The 14,559-nt window shown below is 37.1% G+C and overlaps 1 protein-coding gene across 2 annotated transcripts in view; it reads left to right on the top strand.

Moving 5' to 3' along the window:
- The window catches only part of ZNF438 (zinc finger protein 438), a 185,180-nt gene that overhangs the window by 38,712 nt on the left and 131,909 nt on the right, over positions 1-14,559 (top strand). For both annotated transcript variants that reach the window (XM_046679420.1, XM_046679419.1), the window contains exon 2: positions 2,321-2,378. The gene's annotated coding sequence lies outside the window, so the exon portion shown is untranslated. The remainder of the gene's footprint in view (positions 1-2,320; positions 2,379-14,559) is intronic.

Consider the following 14,559-nt stretch of genomic DNA (forward strand, 5'->3'; position numbering starts at 1 on the left):
GCGCTCGATGGAAAAAGCACAGTGCTGTTGATGATTTTACGAAGCAAATGTTAACAGCCCTAAAGATTTCTAAGACAAGTAGCAAAACAGAGAAAACGTACTGCCATGCTGATGTATTTTACTTTTATTCAACATCATCTTTGTCACAAAAAATATTTTAGTTCAGTTTCTTTAACGATGTGCGTGTTTAAATATTTGTAAATTGTGCTTGCTAGACTACACATCTGTAGTAGATGTGGTTGCGAAATGTATTTGCTTCTCCTTTGCTTGGTGGTATATTGCAGTTCACATGGCACAGTTGTGAATTATATGTGAATCACAACCATCTCCAAGTTTATTTCTGTTCCATAATTTTCTAAATAGGAACATTGTTTTTTACTCTGTGATGCCGTGCTTGACCAAATTGTATTTGTGTTATTACTGTAAAAACAAATACAGTCTGTCCTCATTATTCGCAGATTCCATTTTGTGAATTCTACTCACAAAAATTTATTTGTAACTGCAAATTCTGCACTCGTGGCGCTTTTGTAGGCATTCACAGACATTTGCATAGTGACAAAAAATTTGGATTGCTCAACATACATGTTCCCAGCTGAGATAAAACAAGGCACTTCTTTTCCTTTTTCTGTCAGCTCTTATACAGTAAACAAGTGTCCTTTTCGTGGTGCCACAGTTTTTGCATTTTTGTGCTTCTTGTTGGTGATTTCACTGTTTAAAATGGCTCCCAGGCATAGTGCTGAAGTGCTGTAGGTTGTTTCTAAGTGCAAGAAGGCTGTGGTGTGATGTATTTTGTGGAGAAAAATACATGTTTTAAATAAGCGTCATCCAGGCATGAGTAGCACTATTGACTGAGTTCAATGTTGGTGAATCAGCAATGTATATTAAATTTAAAGTGTCTTTAGACAGAAGCACACGTAAAACAAGGTTATGTTTGATCAGTTGATGAAAATGTTGTGGCCAGAGGCTCACAGGAAATTAACTTGGTATTTTCTCTAAGAAGAATGGTTTACTGTTGGATAATTCAGGGTTCATGGTGACTTTATAGGATTTATTTACTGTGAATAATGAAAACTGACTAATTTTATCTTTGTTGTTGAACTTTTTGACTGACTTTAAATGGTAGTTATGACAGCATCGGTTGTTTCACCTTCTACAAAATGAACTTCCAAAAGCTTTACTTTTGATTCCATAAATTGGATGAAAACAAACTATTATTGGAATTAACTGATTTTTCTATTTGATGTATCTCCTGACACTGAGAGAAAACTGGCATCATTTAAGTGTGAATTTCTTCTGCTAATAGAGCCAACAAAATAACGGCTCTGACTTAACTTTGTCTGTGTGAGCAAGATTTGTGCTCAGAACTGAGTGAGATAAACTTAAGGAAGAGTCATTTGATCTAGATGAAAAGTCATGCTTTACAGAGTAATACATAAAACATCTTTTTCATCTGCTTTTCTTAAATTGATGTCTGAGCAGGGGCAGCGACATTGAATATTTCCTCCAGTATTTCTTTGCCACCAAGTTGAAGGAATAGCTGTCCCCAGCTGCTGTCTGAATGCACTTTCTTTCCCTGCAAGTGGCGTGGGTGCTGTCTGAGAGAGGTGTCAGTTACGGCCCTCCAGAGATGGCTTACTGCTCGGGGTCTTTCAGATTTAACCACATGTTAAATTGGCAGCTGGGGTCACTGCACGTGCATCGACTCTGCTCGATGAGATCGTGGCAGAGCCTGGCAGTAAAAGTCCTGGCTAACTAATGCTACCATAAAAACAATCACTAGAAAGTGGAAAATCCGGGACAAATAATAAATTGAGTGGGACATTGGGATAATAGACATAAATTGGGACTGTCTCAGGCAAACTGACACACATGGACACTTTACCAGACACTTGTCTTTTTAAAAATCTCTTAACCCCAAGGTCTTGATTACTATTTTCCCATCAAAAAGGCTGTGCTGTCAATATGATTCACTTGTTTGTGACTGTTGAGTAATTGCCGCAGCATTATGCACGTGGAAAAGAATGTGAAGCATTCTTCTTAGTCAGTTTTATTCATTGTGGCATTTCTTTTTTTCTAGAACATTTTCTGTTCATCTTAAAACCTTTATTAAATTTTGCATGTCTTCATTTTTAAACTAAAGACATATAATAAATTTATGGACTTATTCTCCCTTAAATTAGTTCTTTTGTTATCTTAATAAAAATATCATACAGCAATTAACAATAAAAGTTGGGAATGAAAGGAAGGCAGTTTTTACATATATTTGATAAAAATGGATTATCTGAATATGATTATAATAATACTTTATATTCTATTGCAGGATTAATTAAAAGAATTTGCCATATGTCTTATGACTCTACTGGAGCTGTGGGAGATAGGTAAGTGACAAGTGTTTTTTGAAAAGATATTTCTGAAGCATTAAATAATTTTATCTCATAGGTTCCTGACAAAGTAGGCAATGGGGCATATCTTATTTCAGTGATTTACCTCTTTTTCTTCTCAATAAAACAGTAGAAATATCATCTTTACATGAATTTTAATGTAACATTTCCCTAATATCAGTAAATCATATTTTCCAGGAAGCTGTAGGTTTATTTTCTATAATAATTATAATGAGGACATTGTTAATAAGACACATGGGTTTGCCATGTTACAAAACTTAAAGCACTAAAAAAAAATCGTTAAATGCAATGTGGTACCCTAGATTGGGTTTAGAACTGAAAAAAGACATTAGTGAAAAAGCAGATGAAATCCAAATAAAGTCTCTAGCTTAATTAGTAGTAATGTACCAACGTCAGTTTTTCAGTTTTGTAAAACCATGGTTATGTAGGATGTTAACTTTAAGGGAAACTGGGTGAAGAGTATACAGGAACTCTGTAGTATCTTTGCAACTTTTCTGTAAATCTAAAATTATTCGAAAATAAAGATTTATTTAAAAGCAGAAAAAAATCAAGGTTTATTTATTTGAAAATTATAGTTAGAGGTAACTTTTCTGTGTAATAGTTTGAAAAATCAAAATTATTCATTACCTTTAAAAAATCCATATTCCATGAAATAAAGATGCAGGGAAATATGCGACTGTAGATTTTATCTTTCAGTTCATAAGAGGTGTGGAATTTAATTTCTTTTACATTGGCATGGTGTCCGTGAGCTTCTCCTTGTACTTGGTTACAGACTTGCTTTTTGATTCCTTTGAGGTATTTGTGTGTTCTTCGGTAGTTTAATACAGCATTTTCTATTAACACAAGCAGGCCCTTTAGGTGATTCCCAGGATACTACTTTTTTTCTTTTTCTTTTTCTTTTCTTTAATGTACTGTTAGAGGCAAAAAGGCTAGTAATGTGCTCAGTGTTTTGGAGTTGAGACCCTCTTAAGTGTAGTTTTGCTCAGTCACACCTACTTGAGCTTCTAGGTCAAGTACTAGACACAGTTGACCTGTTGTTAAAGAGGATGAGTAAAGATGAGCATAGCTCTGAAATAGCCTCTCTGTAATTGAGATAAAATAATTGATCACTGTCAGATAATAGAAATTCTCAGTTTCCCAAATGAACTCTAGCAGTATAACTTTTAAATTTCTATAAATATTAAAAGACTATAAGAAGGAAACTCTGTAGTTTGCTGAAACTATTATATAACTTTTCATTAATAAAAGTAAAATAGCCATGCTGGTCTTATAAATGGTTTCCTGCTTCTGTTGCCAACTTCAGTGATTTTAGTTAAACTTAAATTTCATAAAGGGAAATAGAAATACGTTATACTTAAAGGATATAGACATTTAAAACAACAGACCCAGACCTGAATGACTCTTGCAGAATAATTATTAGACTTGAGAGTTCTGTTTTGCTTGACGATATTTATTCAGAATTTGTGTTATCAATCTCATATTAAGAGAATTTACATCTTTACTTTTTAGTTGTGTAACATGATTGTGCTAACCTTGGTAAGGAAGTTTGGAAAAATAGAGGAGAGTTTTTCAGGACAAGTTTAAATTCCATTGATATATAATAGTTCACACATAAAAATCAAACAAGAGCCCTTTTATTTTTCTTCTGTGCTAAAAGAGCATTAAAAGTGTTGTTTTTAGAGATATGCTTACCATTCAGCTGGCCGACTGTCATTTTGTGGTCATCTAAAGTATAAATGACAGCAGCTATATGTATTGAGCATTTTCTATGTGCCAGATACTTTGTTTACAATGATCCCATTTAATCTTCACAAACTTCTATGAGATAGGCTGGAATTCCCTTTACAGAAGAGGCTGGGAGAGTAACAGATGTCTCCAGGCTAACCCTGACGGTATGGGGCAGAAAGAACGAGTGCCCATGGTGTGCAGTACCTACAGTTTGGTTTACAATGTTATCAGGTTCTGGGAAATCCTGAATCCACAGACACACGGTAAACTTTAGCTTACGTCAACTTTTCTGGGTAAAAAGAGTGTCTGATCACACCGGGTGACCTAGAGCAGATTCTCCTGGGATGACTATCCTGGAGTATAGTCTTCAGTTCCCTGTTCCAACCTTGATCTGGCTCATTCTACAGTTCTCTAACATGTCACTTGTTCTCTGCCACCTGATTAACTGCTGAACACTCACTCATTGTATGCTTCATTGATCCTATGCCAAGAACTTTTGGCAGCTCTTGGGAACATGATCTCAACATGCCTCCTGGTCAGTGTTGGACAACTAGAAGTTGTTCGTTGAGATGAGAACTTGGATCCAGAATCTAGGACGCATGCCAGAGGCCAGGGATGGGGCAGTTGAGCAGCTGACGTGAAATACAGCTATCCAGACTCAGTCAATAGGTCAGTAGTCAGAAATAGAGTAGGCACATGACTTTGAAAGGTGATTTTTGAAGAAGATTATGATGGCTGGCTGTGGACTTTGTAGTTTGTAGACATAAAATAATTCCAACTGCTTTTTGAGGAAGAATAATAATGTTACCAACTTACCATAGCGCTCATTAAACTTAGCAGAAACCTCTCTCCTGTAACTCTTCCCCAGCGGTTCTGCCTGTGTCTTTCTGTAGCTCTACATCTTCAGACCCTTTTACGCTTTAAAGCGTGAAATACACATAAAATTGCAAAGTCTCCTTTGCTACCTCCTCTTCTTCACGGTCTTCAAAAGTTGGCATTCGTCAGGGCTCAGTCCTTGGCCACCTTCCACATTTATTCTCTGTGTAATCTCACGTGATCCCTTGCTTTAAATGCCGTCTGTCCTCCCACATTTATTTCTTTACCTGATCTCTCCCATGAGCTCCAGGCTCATATCTATGTCTGCCTATTCAACATCTCTATTGGAAAGTCTAATCAACATTTCAAACTTAACATGTCTGAAATAGAACTCTTGAACTCTCCTGCTAAAACCTATTCCTGCCTCCTTCTTCATCTCAGTAAATGACCCACCCTGTTGCTGGGACCAAAAACTAGAAGTCGTCTTTGACTTTTCTCTTTCCTCCATACCCTTCATACATCCAGCCCATCAGTAAGGCTTGTATGCCCTCCTTTCAAAATATATCCCAAATCCCCCTTTGCTGCCCCTCTCCCCACTACTGCCCTAATATAAGTCACTGTCGTAAGTTACTAAGATGATAGTAATAATCTTCTAACGGGCCTGCCTTATCTCCTCCTTGTCCCTCTCTAGTAGTTCTCCAGATGGGAGAAGTGTTTTGTCTCGCTTTTTACATGTTAAATGGTTCCTGTCATTCCTCTGTTCAGAACCGTTCAGGGGCTACACAGCACACTCAGGATAAAACCCTAAGTCTCAGCGTGTTCTACCAGGCCCTGCATGACTTTATCTGTATGTCATGACTCTATCTGCAAAGCCTGCTGACTTGATCTCCTGCCGTTCTCCATCGTGCTCACTTTGCTCTGGTCAGACTTGCCTTCTTGCTGTTTCTTAAATCCTCCAAGTCCATTTGGAATCAGCTGAATCCCTCCAGCTCCCCCACCCTACACCCTCGTTCCAGTCAGTTCAGCCTGTGGTACCAGTGGAGGTGGATTTAGAGAAGAAAAGTGCATATCCAAGGCTCTCTAGCACTTGTAGGGGGAGAGGTCGCACTAGAAATTTTACAGTTAGTTTTCTTATTCCAGGTTTCTGTAATTTGAATTGCTTTCCAGTGTCAGAGGGACTAGAGATGGAGAGCTGCAGAAAGACATAGCCAGAAACAATGGGGAGAAGTCACAGAGAGCGCGAGATTTCTGCTCAGTTTAGTGAGCACTGGAATGATTAGATATAACAGTTACATCTGCATGAAAATAGACCGGGCTGCTTCGTAGTAAGACAGTGTGTTCTCCACCACTGACAGTGTGCAAGTTGAGGCTGATCAACCTCCCGGGCTGTTGTGGGGAAAATGTGCTGAAGTAGAGGAGGGGAGTTGTTTTCTAAGGTCTTCCCAACTCAGATCCTATCAATTTTTAGAGTCTTCTTTTTTTCAGAGCAAGTCTTCTCAGAGTCCTCCTCAGATTCTTCCTCCTGTATTTGTATTGGGAAGCTTCCACCAATAAAACATAAAGCTCCTATAGGTGGAACCTTCCAATATTTCAGGTGAAGGAAGAGCTACTAGCAAGGTTGATTTCCAGTCAGATTGGCCAAGTCCGCATCTAAGGAATTTAGTTTGAGATGTTTTTCTTTCTCTCATTTTTTATTTAAAATTTATTTTGATTGATCTTTGGTCTAAAATAAACAATACATACATACACAATTTCCCTAATACATTTTAGTTATTTAAAAAGATTCACTGAGTCTCAGAAGTAACGAGCACAATATTTGAAAATAGCCTTTGGTCAGAGTTTGCTAGAAATGGAAAATTCACCTTATCCTTACTCTTATACAAGAAGCTTTTTTGAGAGGTAATGACCGTGTTTGAGTGTTTCATGGAGGGTGGTCCAGCCATTCCCTTATCTTCTCTTAGGCAAAAATATGATTTAAGTGATAGAGATCTTTAAGTTATAAGTGCTTTTAGTTAGACCTGAATAAGGCTGTTTATGCAAACTCATGTCTCTTAACTGCTGAACTGTGGAATTTGGAATTAATGACATAGGAAAGAATGATTTTCAGGGTCTCAGTGATACTCAAGTGTCTCATATTTGATTGCTTCTGGTAGCTAGCACCTAAATAATAGGATGATGTATCTAAAAGTTGCCTCCAGCCAGAGAAGCTTCTTTCAGCAGCCGGACCTGCCCCACCCCAGCGTGCACCTGGCACACCAGATAAAATCAGCATTCTGATGAACGTGCTGGTCTGACTTTGAACTCCTTCCTATGCCTTCATCTTGAACCTCTTCTTGTTTCTCTGTGTTTCTGGCTTTGCTGCCCTCTTTCTCATAATACCTATTTCTGTCCTTTAGATTTGACTCCTTCTTCCAGGTTATTATTTTGATTTCACTAAGACAAAACTGCTGCTCTGTATTGACATTCCTGTCTTAACTTGCGCCAACCGTCCTCCCACGAGGAGAGTGGACAGCAGAATCTCCTTGCTTGGGAGGGTAACATGAGCATCGCACATGTGTCCTGGTTCTTCCTCTCTTGCTCTAGACAATTGAGATCAATTTTTGCACCTGGCTTTAGCAGAAGACTAATATATCCATACTCCTCTTAAAGCCAATAATGAAGTAATGAACAAAGAAAGGGAAAAACAATTCTCAAATGTAGTACACTTCTTTTTGTCAAACCCAGCTGCTTAGGACAGATCCAAGAATCAAGGATGAAATGAAAAAGGCTTTTAAGACGCATACAGATGATGTTTCAAAGTTCAGGCCTTAAAGTGGTATATTAGGTTCACTTAGAGCCTTTTTATTTACTCATTTTTCCTCTTGATAGTAATAGCAAACACATAGATAGCACTTACTGTGTTCTATGTGCTTTACATATTTTAGCTAATTTAATCCTCACAGCAATCCTGTGAGGTACATCCTAGTATAACCCCTGTTTAACAGATGAGGAAACTAAGTCTTGGACAGGTTGCATCATTGTCTGTAGTTACACAGCTTGTTGTCAGAGCTGGGATTCAAACCCAAGTGTATAATCACTTGTTATATTGATCCTTGAATTCTCCAAGTCTTAATTCTAAGAAGTCTGGTTCACTGGTTTCTCAGACCATTGTAAGTTAGAAGTTACAAATTTAAAAGAGAGTATAGCGACCTGGGATCCCCATTTTAATGTGTCCATCCTAATAAAATAATGACTCAAGGACACAAAGATATATGTGCATGGGAGTCCTATATAGTGTTAGTTACCATAGTAAAATAATTGAAAATAATACAGAAGTTTAATAATAGGAGAAATGGTGAAACTAGGGCACTGCTTTCCAAATTTTAATGTGCTTGTGAATCACCTGGATATCTTGTTAAAATGTAGATTTTGATTAAATCTGTGGTGGGGCCCAACATATCCTACATTTCTAACAAGTTCCCAGGTAATGCTGACGCTCCTGACCTGTGGATCCCACACTGAGTAGCAAGGAATTTCAGTCCATCCGTTTATGTTTGTTAACAACAGGTCCCGGGGGCCAGCCCAGTGGCACAGCGGTTAAGTTTGCACATGGGGTTGACCATTCAGATCCCGGGTGGGGCCCTATGCACTGCTTGTCAAGCCATGCTGCGGCAAGCGTACCACATATAAAGTAGAGGAAGATGGGCACGGATGTTAGCTCAGGGCCAGCCTTCCTCAGCAAAAAGAGGAGGATTAGCGGCAGATGTTAGCTCAGGGCTAATCTTCCTCGAAAAAAAAGAAAAGAACAGGTCTGGGACTAGGGAGAGGTGAGTGGGGTACCTTAGGGGCCCCACTTATCTCACCCTAGTCCAGTCCCTAGTTAAGAATCTTGTTTTTAAAGACTATTCAGTGACTCTCAGTTATGCTTATAACATAATTAAAAGAAAATTCAAAAATGGTGTCTGCATTATCTCAATTTAAGTTAGGAAATATATATGTGTGTGTGTATATATATGTATCAGTGTATGCATGTATGTATCCATGTATGCATGTGTATGCTTAGCAAAACTCTGTAAGAAGACATGCCAAATGTTAACAGTTGTTATCCTCTGTGTCATAGATTTACAGATGGCATATATTTTTATCTTTATATATGTGACATTTTTCAATTTTCATTACCAACCCTGCATAACTTTTAGATATAGATTATGATTATTAAAGTTATTAACACTTTCAGATAACTATATGCTCAAACTTGTTCATGAAAGCCTAGCCTTGGAGGAAACATTTATTTCCTGCCACCCACATACCTCTCTTCAACCTCCCCCAAAACATCTGCTCATTTTTTCGAAGTAAATATATAAGCTGTTTAATGGTTTAGTGGGGCTTCAGTTTAGTGCATCTATCTACACAAATAATAAAGGGCAAATATTTTTAAGAATAAGGGTAATCAATAAATACTTTTTTATGAGTAATTATGGGATGCATGTAGAAAACCCTACTTTTCAATATTTGCTGGTATAATTATTACCTATTCAGCTTAAGTTTCTTGAGAGGCAAAATCTTTGTTTTTTTGTATTCAATACCTAAAAAAATATATCTACATAAAATAAATACCCTTTCCCGTTACCTTGCCGCCTCCTCTCCCAGTGAGGAGTGCTCAGCAGGTTTTTAGAGGAAGATCAGTCTTCTCAGCCTTCAGACGTCAGTAACCTGAATCTGTAAGTGATGTTCCTGACTCTCACTGTGGAGCAGAGAAGGAAGGAGCAAGGAGACAGGACAGAAAAGCTTAATTCATTTAAAGTATAGATTTGTTTTTAAAATGCTACAAATTCCATGAAAATAAGACATTTTTTAGTATTTGCATGAGCACTTGCTGCTTCACCTTGCACTTTTATGTTATGGAGACAGCTTCTTTCTCTAAACCTTATGAATGAACCTCTACTAGCTTCAAACTTTTCTTCTGTAGCTTCCTCTCCTCTCAGCCTCCATAGAATTGAAGAGTTATGATTTTGCTCTGGATTAGGCTTTGGCTTAAGGTTATGTTGTGGCTGGTTTGGACTCCTATCCAGAATGCTAAAATTTTCTCCATAGAGTCAGCAATAAGACTATCTTGCTTTCTTATTCATGTGTTTACTGGAGTAGCACTTTTAATTTCTTTTAAGAACTTTTCTTTTGTATTCACAACTTGGCTAACTGTTTGATGCAAGAGGCCTAGCCTTTGGCCTGTGTTAGCTTTCAACAGGCCTTCCTCACTAAGCTTAATTATTTCTAGCTTTTGATTTAAAGTGAGAGGTGTGCAACTCTTCCTTTCACTTAGAGGCCTTTATAGGGTTATTGATTGGCCTAATTTCAATACTGTTGTGTCTCAGAGAATAGGGAAGCACACCTAACAACTGGGGCTTACACTGGCATCTGAAGTGGGGGGCAGTCTTGTAGGACTGAGCCGTTAACCTGTGGAATCTGATGCTGTCTCCAAGTAGGTAGTGTAAGAATTGAGTTGAATTCTCAGACACCCTACCTGTGTCTGAGAATTTTTTGTTGGTTGTGGGGGGAACGCCCCCCCCACCCCATGTTGGAAATGTTGTCAGAACACTAAAAGAGGTGGAAAAACATATACCTTGTAAGCACTAAGTATAAGAAAACTGGACTGGCTGTATTAATATCAAAGTGGGCTTCAGAACAAGTGGTATTAATAGAGTTAAAGAGGGACATTCATAATGATAATGAGTCAATTCATCAAGATGAAATAATAACCTTAAATTTAAATGCAACCAATACCACGTTGTCAAAATACATGAAGCAGAAAGTTACAGAACTGAAAGAAGAAATTGACAAGTATTCAATTATAGTTGGAGATTTCAACACCCATCTCAGTAACTGATGGAATAAGTAGAAAGAATATCAGGAGAAATATAGATGTTTTTAACAACACTATAAACCAATTTGACTTCATTGACATTTATGGAACATTCCACTGAACAACAGCAGAATATACATTCTTTTCAAGTACGGATGTAACATTCACCAAGATAGACCACCATAAGTTAGTGTATAAAACAAGTCTCATTACATTTAAAATGATGGAAACTATGCAGAGTATGTATGGCCTCTGATGACAACATAATTAAATTGGAGATTAATATTAGTAAGATATCTTGAAAATCCTCAATGTTTGCAATACATCACACACTTCTAATTAACACATTGGCTAAAGGAAAAAAAACTGGGGAAATTAAATGATTTTTTGAAGCGAATCAGAATGAAATCACATCAAAATTTGTGAGATAGATATATCTGAAGCAATGCTTAGACAAATATGTAACTTTAAATGCATATATTAGAAAAGAAGAGAAAACTAATACTGCCAAAGTAAGTAGAAGGAAGGAAATAATAAAGAGAAGAACAGAAATTGATGACTTATTGGATAAACAACAGAGACAATGAATGAAACCCAAAGCAGGCTCTTGAAAAGATGAATAAACCTGTAGCTAGTCTAATCAAGAAAAATGAAGAGAGAGAAAACATGTTACTAATTAAAATATCAGGATTGAAGGGACGTCACTGCAGAGTCTATAGAAATTTAAAACCCACAGAAGGAATATTACAAACATCTTTTGGAAATAAGTTTGGCAACTTTGATGGAATGGATAAATTCCTTGGAAGATACAAATTACTGAAACTGACTCAGAAAGAAATATAAAACTAGAATAGCACCATATCTATTAAAGAAGTTATATTCCTAGTTAAAAATTTTCCCACAAAAAACAAAAAAAGCCCCCCAGACCCATACATGTTTTAACTGATGAAGTCTGAAACATTTAAAGAAATAATTCAGAACATAAAGAAGGAACACTTCCCAACTCATTTTAGAACACCAGCATTATTCTAATATCAAAACTAATAAGACATTACAGGAAAAGAAAACTACAAACAAATGTCCTTTGTGACTATAGATGAAAATGTATCAAATCCAGCAGTATATAAAAAGTGGGTTTATTCTAGGGATACAAGTGTGGTTTAACACTGGAAAATCCACTAGCGTAAGTCATCACTTTAACAGGTGTAGGGGAGGAAGAGAATTCCTCTGTCTGCTCTAGGTCCTTCTAGCTGGCCTAGAAATTAAATTGATGTGAGACAGAATAACAGGAGAAAATCAAACAAAGCTTTGTAACATGTATACATGGGAGAAACGCAGGAAAACTGAGCAACTCAACAAAATGGCTGAGCTGCCAGCTTAAATATCATCTTCAGCTAAAGACAAAGCAGGATGTTGGGAAGGTGGTTTGGGACTTCAAGGGGGAGGAAGGCAATTTACATGGAGATGGAAAAGTAAATGGGCCAACTATAGACTATGTGACCTGAGAGACATGTTTTACGTTACGTTATAGTTATCTTATGGTATTAGTTCCTCCCTGGAAGAGGCCCTTCTATTTTAAATTCTTTTAGGCAGTTTGTTGGGGCAGGGTGTCAGAGTTTCTTCCAGAGTCTTTTGTTCTTAAAAATAATCAAGCCAGGGGCCAGCCTGGTAGTGCAGTGGTTAAGTTCACACGCTCAGCTTCGGCGGCTCAGGGTTCGCTGGTTCAGATCCCAGGTGCAGACCTCTGCACTGCTTGTCAAGCCATGCTGTGGCAGGCATCCCACATAGGAAGTAGAGGAAAATGGGCACAGATGTTAGCTCAGGGCCAGTCTTCCTCAGCAAAAAGAGGAGAATTGGTGGCAGATGTTAGCTCAGGGCTAATCTTCCTCAAAAAAAAAAATCAAGCCAAAGAGACACATTTTGGGGTGGCCAATTCTGATCCCACACACAGGAAAAAAGGGGGAAAAAAGCTTTATGATCCTGCCAAGAGTTGCAGAAAAGGCATTGGACTAAATTCAACAGCCATTCATGATAAAACCTCTCAGGAAACTAGAAACAGAAGAGAACTTTCTCAACCTAGTAAAAGATATCTGCACCTAACCTCCAGTTAAAAATCTCATTTAATGGCAAAAGATGGAATGCTTTCCCCCTAAGATAGGAAACAAGGGAAGTGTACCCACCTCCTTCTTATGTCTGTTGAACATTGTAATGGAGGCCCAGCCAGTGTGATAGGCAATAAAAAGAAACAAATGGCATGCAGATTAGCAAGATAGGAGTAAACGTGATCATTTGTGGAGAAAATGCTAAGAAATCTTCAAAAAGCAACTAGATTTTGTAATTGAATTTAGCAAGATTTCAGGACAGAAGGTAGATACACAAAATTAGTTGTATGTATATATACTACCAGTGAACAATTGGAAATTGAAAATTTATATGGAAATACAAAGAACCTAGAAAAGTAAAAACATTTAACAAAGAACGAACAGTAGTGGAAGGTTTTCACTACCTGATTTCAAGACTTTCTCTGCATTTTAAAACTTCCCCTTTAAAGCTGCAGTAATCAAGGCAGTGTTGGCCTAAGGTAGACATGTATATCAATGGAACAGGATACAGTATCCAGAAATAGGCCCCTATGTATATGGTCAATTGATTTTTTGACAGTGGTGCCAAGGTAATTTAATATAGAAAGAATAGTCTTTTTATAAAATGGTACTATAACACCTGGAATCCAAATGTAAAAAAATTAACCTGAACCCTTACCTCCTTTCTGTACAAACGTAACTTGAAAAGAGTTATAGATCTAAATATACAGGACTAAACTATAAAACTGTAAGAAAAAATCACAGGAGAAAATATTGATAAACTTGGGATAGGCAAAGATTTCTTAAGACACAAAAAGCATGAACCGTAAAAGAAAAAATTGATGAATGGGACTTCATCAAAATTTAAAACTTCTATTCTTCAAAAGACATAGTTAAGAAAATGAAAAGGCAATCCTTAAACAGAGAGAACATATTCGCAATACATATACATGACGAATGACTTGTAGCCAGAACAGATAAAGAACTCTAACAGCTTATTAAATAATAAGGCAACCAAGTTTAAAAAATAGGCACAAGAAGATAACGAATGGCCAATGCAGCACAGGAAAGGAGGCTCAACATCACTAAATGTCAGAAAAATGCAAAGCAATACAATAATGAGATACCATTGTATGCTCATCAGAAGAGCTGAAATTAAAAATTAAAAAAGAGCAAATGTTAGAGATGTAGACCAAATGGAACTTTCATATATTGCTGGTGGGAAAGTAAAATGATAAAACCATTTTAGAAAACAGTTTGGCATGTGTCATAAAGTTAAACATATTATTACCATAGGACCCAACAATTCTACTCCTAAAAATTTACTCAAGAGAAGTGAAAATATATGTTCACACACGCATTTGTACATGAATATTCATAGAAGCTTTATTCATAATAGCCCCAAGCTGGAAAGAACTTAAATGTCCATCAACTAGTGAATGGATAAACATAGTGTGGCATGTCCATGCAATGGAATACTCCTCAGCAATAAAAGGGGATAAAGTACTGATACACACAACATTTATGAATCTCAAAAACATTATAGTGAGTAAAGTAAGCCAGACACAAAAGAATGCAAACTGTGTGATTGCATTTACCACCCTGGATTATTACCTCAGAAATGCTAGAAAAGACAAATTTAGTCTTATGGTGACAAAAAGCAGACAAGTTGTTGGCTGCAGCTTAGAGTGGA

The sequence above is a fragment of the Equus quagga genome, chromosome 12, assembly GCF_021613505.1.
Source record: "Equus quagga isolate Etosha38 chromosome 12, UCLA_HA_Equagga_1.0, whole genome shotgun sequence".
NCBI lineage: Eukaryota > Metazoa > Chordata > Mammalia > Perissodactyla > Equidae > Equus > Equus quagga.